This window comes from Oncorhynchus nerka, linkage group LG8 (assembly GCF_034236695.1).
Source record: "Oncorhynchus nerka isolate Pitt River linkage group LG8, Oner_Uvic_2.0, whole genome shotgun sequence".
Classification (NCBI taxonomy): domain Eukaryota; kingdom Metazoa; phylum Chordata; class Actinopteri; order Salmoniformes; family Salmonidae; genus Oncorhynchus; species Oncorhynchus nerka.
This window is the reverse complement of record NC_088403.1, coordinates 15,089,256-15,101,417: the sequence shown is the minus strand read 5'-3', so window position 1 is coordinate 15,101,417 and position 12,162 is coordinate 15,089,256. Positions and strand designations below refer to the sequence as shown.

At 43.1% G+C, this 12,162-nt stretch overlaps 1 long non-coding RNA gene across 1 annotated transcript; it reads left to right on the top strand.

Moving 5' to 3' along the window:
* The first annotated feature begins 704 nt into the window (after nucleotides 1–704).
* Nucleotides 705–4,072, top strand: LOC135572758 (uncharacterized). The gene is made up of 2 exons (XR_010464468.1): nucleotides 705–878; nucleotides 1,012–4,072. It is a non-coding gene; the product is annotated as an uncharacterized LOC135572758 (long non-coding RNA).
* The last annotated feature ends 8,090 nt before the right edge of the window (nucleotides 4,073–12,162 follow it).

The window sequence follows — 12,162 nt, the reverse complement described above, 5'->3', positions numbered from 1 at the left end:
TGTTCTTCACTGACCTGCCTAGTAAAATTAAGGTAAAATCAAAAATAAAAAAATACAGGTGGAACAGGAAGCCATCATGGCTTTTAATGCAATGTGCAGGGCTATTAAAGTGCAAAGCCCTGCAATGGGACGATTGAAGTCTGGTGTAAAATCACAACTTATACTGTAGATCTACAGAGACATCATGAGAGCCACTGCAGCCATCTTATTGGTCCTCTGTCTCCTGGTCATCAGTCACAGTAAATTACCATCATCTGAAACATGCTTGATCATCTTGGAATTGATCAAGATTTTATTGGTGCAATCTACCCAAATGTCTTTGTCTCCATAGCCTGGGACTGTCAGGAGGTAGAAAACATCAAGAATCTGATGCAGGACTGGGGCAAGTGGTTGCTAAATGGATCCGCCTGTCTGGTTCCCTGAAGCATATCACTGTAGGACCAGCAGGGATCTGGGGTGTCAACAAAGCAGACTTAATCTAAAAGTATGTGGCCGGTAACTGGGTGCAAGCTGCAGGTTAGTGGAGAGCATTACTCAATATTTATCCAGAGGACACCTGCTTCTTAGCCTTCCTGATATCATCAGGGTGTTGAAAAAATGATGAACGTTTTACAATTTTAACAAGTAAGTCATTTGGCAGAATTCATAGATACGTGCTCCCGTTTGCTTGTCTGTCCATCTGTCTTTGTTGTCTTCAGGCCTTCTGAAGCAGGTGGATGCTGGAGGTGTTCAGTTTATTGTTGGACGATACTCCATACTGTCGGACACCCACAAGGGAACAGACACCCCTTCCAGGGCCAGGAAGTGTGAAGAACTACAGTTGTGGACCCTTTGGATGCTGGGCAGTCAACAAGAACGATGTTATCTACTTAATGAGTGTAAGATCTGGGAAAGAGTGTGAGAGCTGGAGTAGAGTAGTAGAGGATGGAGAGTGTCAGTTATTTTAAAACTGTTTCATATTATAACTGTTGAAATTGTCCTAAAACCCTGATTGAATCTGTTTGTTTCCAGCTGAATCAAGACTGTCAAAACAACGGGTGGAGTCACATTGACTGCAAGTTTTTTGTGATTGAGGTGGAAACTGATGGTAGTGGGGTCAACTTTTGGGGTGATGTTTAAACTAGGTAAGGTTGTGTTAGGTTCTGAACAAACAGAGTACAAACTCACAAAAAGCTCAAACTAAGTTAATTCACCCACTGGTCCTCCCACTAGCCGGAATCAACTCCTTGCACATCTAGACAGCCAATACATCTCTGTTGCTAGTCAAGAACTTGTTTGGTTCCTCTTACTGGTGTAGTCATGGCCCCGCTTGACGCTAAAACCTTTGTGGTCTGTTCCTTCTCACTCCATCTGACCTGTGACCTGGGCCGAATTCCTCTCTCCTCCTTAATCCACGCCTGTCCTCCCTTATCTGTGACTGAAACCAGACATTTGCCCTGTGCTTCCCCCCTTAGGATCCATGAGATTCAACAATAACATGTTAGGACAGAATGTAATCTTTCTTCATTCCCATGTCTCAGTCAACAACTTTCCATACACCTGCAGTACCAGTCAAAAGTAAGGACACATCTACTCATTCAAGGGTTTTTCTTTAGTTTAACTATTTTCTACATTGTAGAATAATAGTGAAGACATCAAAACTGTGAAATGACACATATGGAATCGTGTAGTTGCCAAAAAAGTGTTAAACAAATCAAAATATATTTAATATTTTAGATTCTTCAAAGTAGTATCACAGAGTGATCCAAGATGGCAACCCGCCTCACCCAATGTCATACGGATCCGCTATTGTTTTTTGACCTTACAGCTAGAACCTCCATCAGAAGCTAGCCATCAGATGCTAATCAGCTAATTAGCTACTAGCAAGTTAGTCATTGTTAGCCACTGCTAGCGGCCTTTACCTCTAGCTCAGACACCAGCCACATTTACCCTGGATAATATCCGCCAGTCTGCTCAGTGCGATATCAACCCTGAGAATATTGGACTGCTTTTCTCCACCATTACTCCAGATTACTCCATTACTGGACCATTACTCCAGATCACCACAGCTAGCTAGCTGCTACCGACTGGCCCAGCCCCGAAGCTGGCCTTTGAGCCAGGCCCATCTCCCGGCCTGCCCAGTGGACCCTATGATCACTCGGTTGCACAGCTGATGCCCCCCTGACTCTTCACTAGCATGACTAGAAGCCACTACATCGCTGGATTCCTGCCGTAAGCTCTGAACCTTCTGCTAGCCCTGGCCTGCTAACCTTTATGAACGCTGTGTCTCCCGCTTGCTAGCGTAGTAACGACTTCCCTGTTTCATATTGCTGTTCACTGGACCCTATGATGCCTGGCTCCATAGCTGATGCCTGCTGGACTGTTCATTAATCACGGTCCTCGCCATTTTACCTGTTGTTGTTGTCTTAGCTGATTAGCTGTTGCTGTCTTACCCGTTGTTAACTTAGCTTACTCTCCCAATCAACAACTGTGATTGCTTTATGCCTCGCTTTATGTCTCTCTCTAATGTCAATATGGCTTGTATACTGTTGTTTAGGGTAGTTATCATTGTTTTATTTTACTGCGGAGCCCCTATCCCCACTCAACATGCCTCGGATACCGCCTTTCCCCCCACAAATGGGGTGACCTCAACTAGCACCTCCAGAGATGCAACTTCTCTTATTGTCACTCAATGCCTAGGTTTACCTCCACGGTACCCTCACCCTAGCAAACCCCTGTCTGTACATTATGCCCTGAATCTTTTCTACCATGCCCAGAAATCTGCTCCTTTTATTCTCTGTCCCCAATGCAATAGACAACCATATTTGATAGCCTTTAGATGTAAATCAAATCAAAATCAAATCAAATGTATATGTATAGCCCTTCTTACATCAGCTGATATCTCAAAGTGCTGTACAGTAACTCATTCTAAAACCCCAAACAGCAAGCAATGCAGGTGTAGAAGCACGGTGGCTAGGAAAAACTCCCTAGAAAGGCCAAAACCTAGGAAGAAACCTAGAGAGGAACCAGGCTATGAGGGGTGGCCAGTCCTCTTCTGGCTGTGCTGGGTGGAGATTATAACAGAACATGGCCAAGATGTTCAAATGTTCATAAATTACAAGCATGGTCAAATAATAATAATCACAGTAGTTGTCGAGGGTGCAACAGGTCAGCACCTCAGGAGTAAATGTCAGTTGGCTTTTCATAGCCGATCATTGAGAGTATCTCTACCGGTCCTGCTGTCTCTTGAGAGTTGAAAACAGCAGGTCTGGGGCAGGTAGCACATCCAGTGAACAGGTCAGGGTTCCATAGCCGCAGGCCTAACAGTTGAAACTGGAGGAGCAGCACAGCCAGGTGGACTGGGGACAGCAAGGAGTCATCATGCCAGGTTGTCCTGAGGCATGGTCCTAGGGCTCAGGTTCTCCGAGAGAGAGAAAGTAAGAAAGAGAGAAAGAGAGAGAGCATACTTAAATTCACACAGTGTCATGTCTTCCACTGAAGTCTGTTCCTCTCCTTGTTCGGGCGGCGTTCGGCGGTTGGCGTCACCGGATTTCTAGCCACTGTCACGCCCTGGCCATAGAGAGGCTTTTATTCTCTATTTTGGTTAGGCCAGGGTGTGACTAGGGTGGGCATTCTATGTTCCTTTTTCTATGTTTTTGTATTTCTTTGTTTTTGGCCGGGTATGGTTCTCAATCAGGGACAGCTGTCTATTGTTGTCTCTGATTGAGAACCGTACTTAGGTAGCTCTTGCCCACATGTGTTTTGCGGGTAGTTGCTTTCTGATTTGTACCTGACGGTGCTGTTTCGGTTGTACTTTTTGTTACGTTGTATTTAATAAATAACAACGGCTATTACAGCCACCTTCGGTCCACTTTTCATTTTCTATTTGTTTTGTCTTCCTACACACAAAGTTCTCATTTCCCTCATTAAGTGTTGTGTATTTAACCCTCTGTTCCTCCCCATGTCTTTGTGTTGAATTGTTTGTTGTAAGTGCTTGTGCACATGTTTACTGGTGCGTGTCGGGTTTTGTACACATGTTTGTTATTGCTTTATGCTGTTAGTTTTGAAATTAAACTGCTCCGGCTATTACCTGGTTCTGCTCTCCTGCGTCTGACTTCACTATCACCCCTTTACACACAGGACACTAAGACAGGAGAAATACTCCAGATATAACAGACTAACCCTAGCCCTCCGACACAAACTACTGCAGCATCAATACTGGAGGCTGAGACAGGTGGGCTCAGGAGACACTGTGGCCCCATCCGATGATACCCCCAGACAGGGCCAAACAAGCAGGGTATATTTTCCAAAACACAGCCCCCACACCACTAGAGGGATATCTTCAACCACCAACTTACCATCCTGAGACAAGGCCGAGTATAGCCCACAAAGATCTCCGCCACGGCACAACCCAAGGGGGGGCGCCAACCCAGACAGGAAGACCACGTCAGTGACTCAACCCACTCAAGTGACGCACCCCTCCTAGGGATGGCATGGAAGAGCACCAGTAGGCCAGTGACTCAGCCCCTGTAATAGGGTTAGAGGCAGAGAATCCCAGTGGAAAGAGGGGAACCGGCCAGGCAGAGACAGCAAGGGCGGATCGTTGCTCCAGAGCCTTTCCGTTCACCTTCACACTCCTGGGCCAGACTACACTCAATCATAGGACCTACTGAAGAGATGAGTCTTGAATAAAGACGTAAAGGTTGAGACCGAGTCTGCGTCTCTCACATGGGTAGGCAGATCATTCCATAAAAATGGAGCTCTATAGGAGAAAGCCCTGCCTCCAGCTGTTTGCTTAGAAATTCTAGGGACAATTAGGAGGCCTGCGTCTTGTGACCATGGCGTACGTGTAGGTATGTACGGCAGGACCAAATCAGAGAGATAGGTAGGAACAAGCCCATGTAATGCTTTGTAGGTTAGCAGTAAAATCTAAAAATCAGCCCTTGCCTTAACAGGAAACCAGTGTAGGGAGGCTAGCACTGGAGTAATGTGATCAAATTGTTTAGTTCTAGTCAAGATTCTAGCAACAGTGTTTAGCAATAACTGAAGTCTATTTAGTGCTTTATCCAGGTTGACAGAATGTAGAGCATTGCAGTAGTCTAACCTAGAAGTGACAAAGGCATGGATTAATTTGATCTGCATCGTTTTTGTACAGAAAGTTTGATTTTTGCAATGTTACGTAGATAGAAAAAACCTGTCCTTGAAATAGTCTTAATATGTTTGTCAAAAGAGAGACCAGGGTCTCGAGTTACGCCGAGGTCCTTCACAATTTTATTTGAGACGACGGTACAACCATCAAGATTAATTGTCAGATCCAACAGAAGATCTCTTTGTTTCATGGGACCTAGAACTAGCATCTCTGTTTTGTCCAAGTTTAAAAGTAAAAATTTGCCGCCATCCACTTCCTATGTCTGAAACACAGGCTTCCAGGGAGGACAATTTTAGGGCTTCACCATGTTTCATCGAAATGTACAGCTGTGTATCGTCCGCATAGCAGTGTTAACATTATGTTTCCGAATGACATCACCAAGAGGTAAAATATATAGTGAAAACAATAGGGGTCCTAAAACGGAACATTGAGGAACACCAACATTTACATTTGATTTGTCAGAAGACAAACCATCCACATAGACAAACTGATATCTTTCCGATAGATAAGATCTAAACCAGGCCAGAACTTGTCCGTGTAGACCAATTTGGGTTTCCAATCTGTCCAAAAGAGTGTGGTGATCGATGGTGTCAAAAGCAGCACTAAGTTCTAGGAGCACGAGGACAGATGCAGAGCCTCGGTCTGATGCCATTAAAAGGTCATTTACCACCTTCACGAGTGCAATCTCAGTGCTATGATGGGGTCTAAAACCAGACTGAAGTACTTCCTATACATTGTTTGTCTTCAGGAAGGCAGTGAACTGCGCAACAGCTTTTTTTTTTAAATGGAGAGGAATGGGAGATTCGATATAGGCCGATAGTTTTTAATATTTTCTGGGTCAGACGTGGATAACAATATCCCTATACTCTCTACACACGCCCGTTTTAGACTTAGCCAGCACCCTTTCCAGATGAGCCTTTACGCCGGTTGCCCTGCCCCCTGGTAAACAGTGTATGATCGCTGGATAATTATTTTTATGTTTAATACCGTGGGTAATGGAGTCGCCAATGACTAGGGTTTTCAATTTGTCAGAGCTAATGGTGGCACAGACGCTGTTTCATCCTTTCCTACACTTAAATTACCCTTGCCTAACGATTGGGTCTGAAGCTTTGCTTGCAGCACGGCTATCCTCAACATAAACCGATCGTTCTGTATATTATGAGTACAGCGACAGCAATTATAAGGCTTAATGTTAATGTTACTACTTTGCTTTGGCTGGTGGAGGTCCTGTAGAACCATGTCCAGATAAAGCATCCAGGGTGAAAAAGTTGAGCGAGGGAAAAATAAAAATATAAAACGTTAGCAACACACCTGATACCAATAATGAATGTTTCACTAAGATCCTAAATCTGAGTGGGGTGTGTTGGATTGGGGAGCTACAGCGTCATGGAACCCTAGGGGCAGGACAGGGTGAACCAGCTATATTGTGTGCAAGTAAAAAGAACTCTATAGTACTATTAGGCCTATGGTATGAATTATATGGAGGTTATACTGTTACTGTCTGTTAATGTGTGGGTGTATGTGTATGTGTGTTTTCATTCAACTTTTGTTTTCCAAACCTTTCCCTTGAGAAATAAAAGACAGATGGGAAGGAAGTTGTGTTGGGGAGAGAACTGAGTTATTGACTAGACTGGTGGGGGTCGGGCGTGGAGGTGGCTCGGGTTGGCTTGGCGGTCTGGCTGAAATTTGATATAGAGTGATGTCTTAAAGACAATCAAAAGTTGTTTTGTAAGAGTTGTTCATAAGTTAGACTCTTGGTTCAAGGTGCAACACAACATTGAGTATTGAATTATCATGGATCTAGTTCTGTCTTATCAATCACTTTAACATATTTAATCATCTCTTACCTGGCTTGATGACTGTGGGCATTTTTGCTTACTTTCTGTTGTTCTAAACAGAGATGGCTAGAAGGGCTATGGGTCTTATTAGATTGTGTAGAAATGCAGGATATGTGCTTTAGGGGCCCCAAGAATGGGAGGCCCCCAGACCCAAGTTATGTCCCCCTATGCAAAGTAGTGCTGGGTGATTTAAAAAGTCATAGTCAATCGATCAATAATATAATAATACTCTTAGCAAAATGTTTTATTTACAATTTACAATTTGTAGAATCTATGAGAATAGAAGTGTTCAGAACTTTTGTAAAACATCACAGCACAGTTGAAAAACACAGTGCATTCGGAAAGTATTCAGACTCCTTGACTTTTACCACATTTTGTTATGTTAAAGCCTTATTCAAAAATGGATTAAATGTTTTTTCCCCCCTCATCAATCTACACACATTACCCCATAATGACAAAGCAAAAACAGTTTTTTGGAAATGTTTACAAATGTATTAAATGTATAAAAATCTTAAATTTCACATTTACATAAGTATTCAGACCCTTTATGCAGTACTTATTTTAAGCACCTTTGGCAGCGATTACAGCCTCGAGTCTTCTTGGGTTTGATGCTACAAGCTTGGCACACCTGTATTTTGGGAATTTCTCCCGTTCTTCTCTGCAGATCCTCTCAAGCTCTGTCAGGTTGGATGGGGAGTGTTGCTGCACAGCTATTTTCAGGTCTCCCCTGCGATGTTTGATCGGGTTCATATCCGGGCTCTGGCTGGGCCACTCAAGGACATTCAGAGACTTGTCCTGAAGCCACTTTTGCATTGTCTTCGCTGTGTGCTTAGGGATGTTGTCCTGTTGGAAGGTGAACCTTGTGGTAGGAGAATCAGAATTAGCTAAGTTACATAGATAATTAAGATGTCTTATCTGCGTAATATGCTTATATGACTGAACTGTTGAACTCTTGTTATTAGACTGTCTCCATTTGGACTCTGGTGTTGGCAGCTGCATATGGGCCTCAGTCACTTGGGGCCCAGAGAGGGGAGAAGTCAGGCTTGTCTATCACATGTCCCTGTGCAGAATATCAGAAAGAGGATAGGGAAAAGGAGGTCAGAAGGGAACATTGTTTCCATATGTGAATATATGTCTTTACCTATTGAAAAACATGTTAAGGAATGGCGTGAGTAATGGGGAACCAATCACTTGTCTCCACAGTGTCTGTGCGTCAGTCACCCCCTCCTTTTATCAAGGTGGAGACTAAGTAACGAAATATGTAATTTTGTGTTCTTAGTACTGAACTAAACAACAACTTATTTTTACTGGAGGCCAAGTCCCGGTACAGGATGTGTGGGGTTGGTGTTTGGAACCATTGTAAGTCATCGCCGAGGTTGCATCTATCTTGAGATAGCCTCTGGGTTATGTTCTCACTCCACTCAGTTGGCTCTCACTCTAATCACTTTTGTGTGGGTATTGCGACCATCTCCCTTAACGATAAGTTATTTAAAAAAAAGTGAATATCCTGATTAGGGATTGACCTTGTCTATCCTCATTATTCACCACATTATTTGGCGACGAGGATGGGATCTGTAACTTCATCTGTTGATCGCTCCTGAATACCTTGGTAAACAGTGCACAGGGGATCACCAAATTGGGATATCAGGGGAGCCGCCTTCCTGAAGGAGCAGCTGGACTGCCTAATATCTGAGAGGAAGCGGGCACGAGTGGATACCAGATCCCAAACTATTGAGAAAGGGGTTTTCAATTAAACCCTAGACAACCAGGTGAGGGATGTTTTACTAATTAGTGACCTTAATTCATCAATCCGGTACAAGGGAGGAGCGAAAACCCGCAGAAACTCGGCCCTCCGTGGAATGAGTTTGATACCCCTGATTTGGTGGAAACTGTCTCGTCAACGCAGGTTGGCAATTAATGGGACGACTCTTGTACTGGAGGCTGCTATGCAGGGTGCACTAGCTATGCACTAGCTAATTATCATGCCAAGCTACATGCTAAAATGGTAGTGAAAATCAAGAGAAGAGACAGGAATGTTTGATAATGCAGGAAAGTAAAATTCTCTGCCGAGTACACAACAACCAGATGTTCTGGTTTTCAGGGGAAATGGAAAGAGCCTGTGATGAGATTGTTGATTGGAGTTTAACAAGGTGACACTTAATGTAGCAGGCATAAACGGAACGCCTGAAACTTCTATTGATCCCCAACATCAAGGGTGTCAAACTCATTCCATGGAGGGCAGTGTGTCTGCAGGTTTTTGCTCCTCCCTTGTAATGGATTGATGAATTAAGGTCACTAATTAGTAAGAAACTCCCCTCACCTGGTTGTGTAGGAAAAAACCCACAGACACTCGGCCGTCCATGGAATGAGTTTGACCCCCTTGATTTAAGGGATCTCTACTGCCCTACCAAGCAAAAGAGCAGTAACCGCTCATAGTGAAACTGAGAAGAATTACTTCAAAGTTGTTTTATTGTCCAGCCAAGTGAATTGTAGGCAGATCATTGGAGATGTGGTTATGTTTTCTTATGAGGAGGTCATTTTTTATTCATATTGGCCCTGACCTCTGACATGACCTATGATCCTAGACAGCAGTTACTGCCTTCTTGTATTAGTATATTTATGTGTATGTGGCTGTCAGTGTCATATAGTTTGATACTTGTATCAGCAAAGAACAATAAATAATTCCAAGGTCTTCCATAGACACTACAGCCCAATGCTCAGTGAAACCAAGGTAAATGCCACTGTGACGTGAGTGATGCCAGTTTCTGCCTTTTTCCTTGGTTTCACTAACTTTTTGCAGTTACTGTAAACATGAACCCCCCCATTTTCTCCATAATACAACACAGTTGAGGCGGGATATTTGTCCACATGATAAAGCATGTATTTGATGTAGAAAAAATGTTTTTGGGACCAAATGTGGAGTTACTGCTCTTTTGCTTGGTAGGACAGTATAGTAGTTTCAAGCGTTTAGTTTACTCCTGCTACGTTAGGTTACCTTATATGAGAGATAGCATTGTGGTGCCTGTTAACATTCCTTCTGCCTCCAAGAGGATATTATCAGAGTGTAAAAACGTAGGCACCGTCATGTTGCACACAATGCACATTGGTTTAGTTATTTTTCAGTGAATCCAATCCTTGTCATAGCTCATCATCTCTCATATTACATCACGATTTCACAAATAAAACATTGAGTTTAAAAAAAATGTTGTTGTTCAATTATTAAGATTTCCTCCAAGGTAAATGCTGTAGAACTCGACTAATTTCTGGTTTTGCCATTTGAAACCCCTCTGGTTACTGGTCTGCCTCTCTAATGTCAAGGCTACCGCCAACACTAATACGCCCCCAGGTATTTGTTATGTTGATTACAAAAAGCCTTTGACATCTTACGGTTTATGTGCTTTACACTTCCTCATGAAATAATTAAACTTTTACTGGCAGGTGATTCAATGTGTCATTTGAATATCGTGACATATGTTTTAACTTTATGATGAAACTGTTCTTTACAATGGGTATCACTATTCAAGATGTTTTATACTCTTAAGGAGGGAAGGGCAAGATACAGAGAAACGAGGATAGAGAGGGGGATAAAAATAACTTTTGTATACATAGTGTATGTGGACACCCCTTCAAATGAGTGGATTTGGCTATTGTTGACAATTGTATAAAATTTAGCTCACAGCCATGCAATCTCAATAGACAAACATTTGCAGTAGAATGGCCTTACTGAAGAGCTCAGTGACTTTTGATGTGGCACCATCCAAGGATGCCACCTTTCCAACAAGTCAGTTCATCAAATTTGTGCACTGCTAAAGCTTCCCTGGTCAACTGTAAGCGCTGTTATTGTGAAGTGGAAAAGTTTAGGAGCCACAACGGCTCAGCCAACGAAGTGGTAGGTCACACAAGCACACAACATGGGACCACAGAGTGCTGATGTACTTAACATCCGAAAATCGTCTGTCCTCAGTAGAAACACTCACTACAGAGTTCCAAACTGCCTCTGGAAGCAGTGTCAGCACAAGAACGGTTCGTCGGGAGCTTCATGAAATGGGTTTCCATGGCCAAGCAGCTGCACACAAGCCTAAGATCACCATGCATGATTCCAAGTATTGTCTGGAGTAGTGTAAAGCTCGCTGGAGCAGTCGAAACCCGTTCTTTGGAGTGATGAATCACGCTTCACCATCTGTCAGTCCAACGGACAAATCTGGGTTTGGCGGAGTCCAGGAGAACACTACCTGTCCGAATGCATAGTGCCAACTATAAAGTTTGTTGGAGGAGGAATAATCGTCTGGGTCTGTTTTTCATGGTTCGGGCTAGACTCCTTAGTTCCAGTGATGGGAAATGTTAACGCTACAGTATACAATGACATTCTAGACGAGTCTGTGCTTCCAACTTTGTGGCAACAGTTTGGGGAAGGCCCTTTCCTGTGTCATCATGACAATGCACCCGTACACAGAGCAAGGTCCGCACAGAAATGGTTGGTTGAGATTGGTGAGGAAGAACTTGATTGGCCTACTCGCCCAACATCAGTGCCCAACCTCACTAATGCTTTTGTGGCTGAATGGAAGCAAGTCCTCGCAGCAATGTTCCAACATCTAGTGGAAAGCCTTCCCAGAAGAGTAGAGGCTGTTATAGCAGCAAAGGAGTGACCAACTCCATATTAATGCCCATGATTTTGGAATGAGATTTTTGACGAGCAAGGTGTCCACATACCTTTGGTCATGTAGTGTAAGTGTTTAAAGATTATAACAAATTAAATAAAAAATAACTTAAATAAAAACAAAAATACATTTGTTCTCCATTGAGGGGGGATGGTAAGGGTGTAAAATGTGTTACACTCAGTCTGTACAGTATAAACATTATACGGGTCCTCCTATAACACTTAGCAACCTTATCAAACCGCTCTACAAATATGCCACCTGCCAAGTACAGTAGGTGAGAGAAATAAGCTTTTGTGTGTATGGATCATTTCTGTGATCTTTTTATTTCCACTCATAAAACACAGGACCAACACTTTACATGTTGCGTTTTTTATTTTAGTTCAGTGTATATTATTATTGTGTGTCTGTGTGGGAAGGGTGGGGTTATATCCTCCTCTCGTTAGTGTTTCCTTGGAACAGGTTGTTTGTCAAATATAAATAGCTCATTAATAATGATTGATGGGGGTTGAAAGGTGTTTGCAGGGCTGCAATATATAAG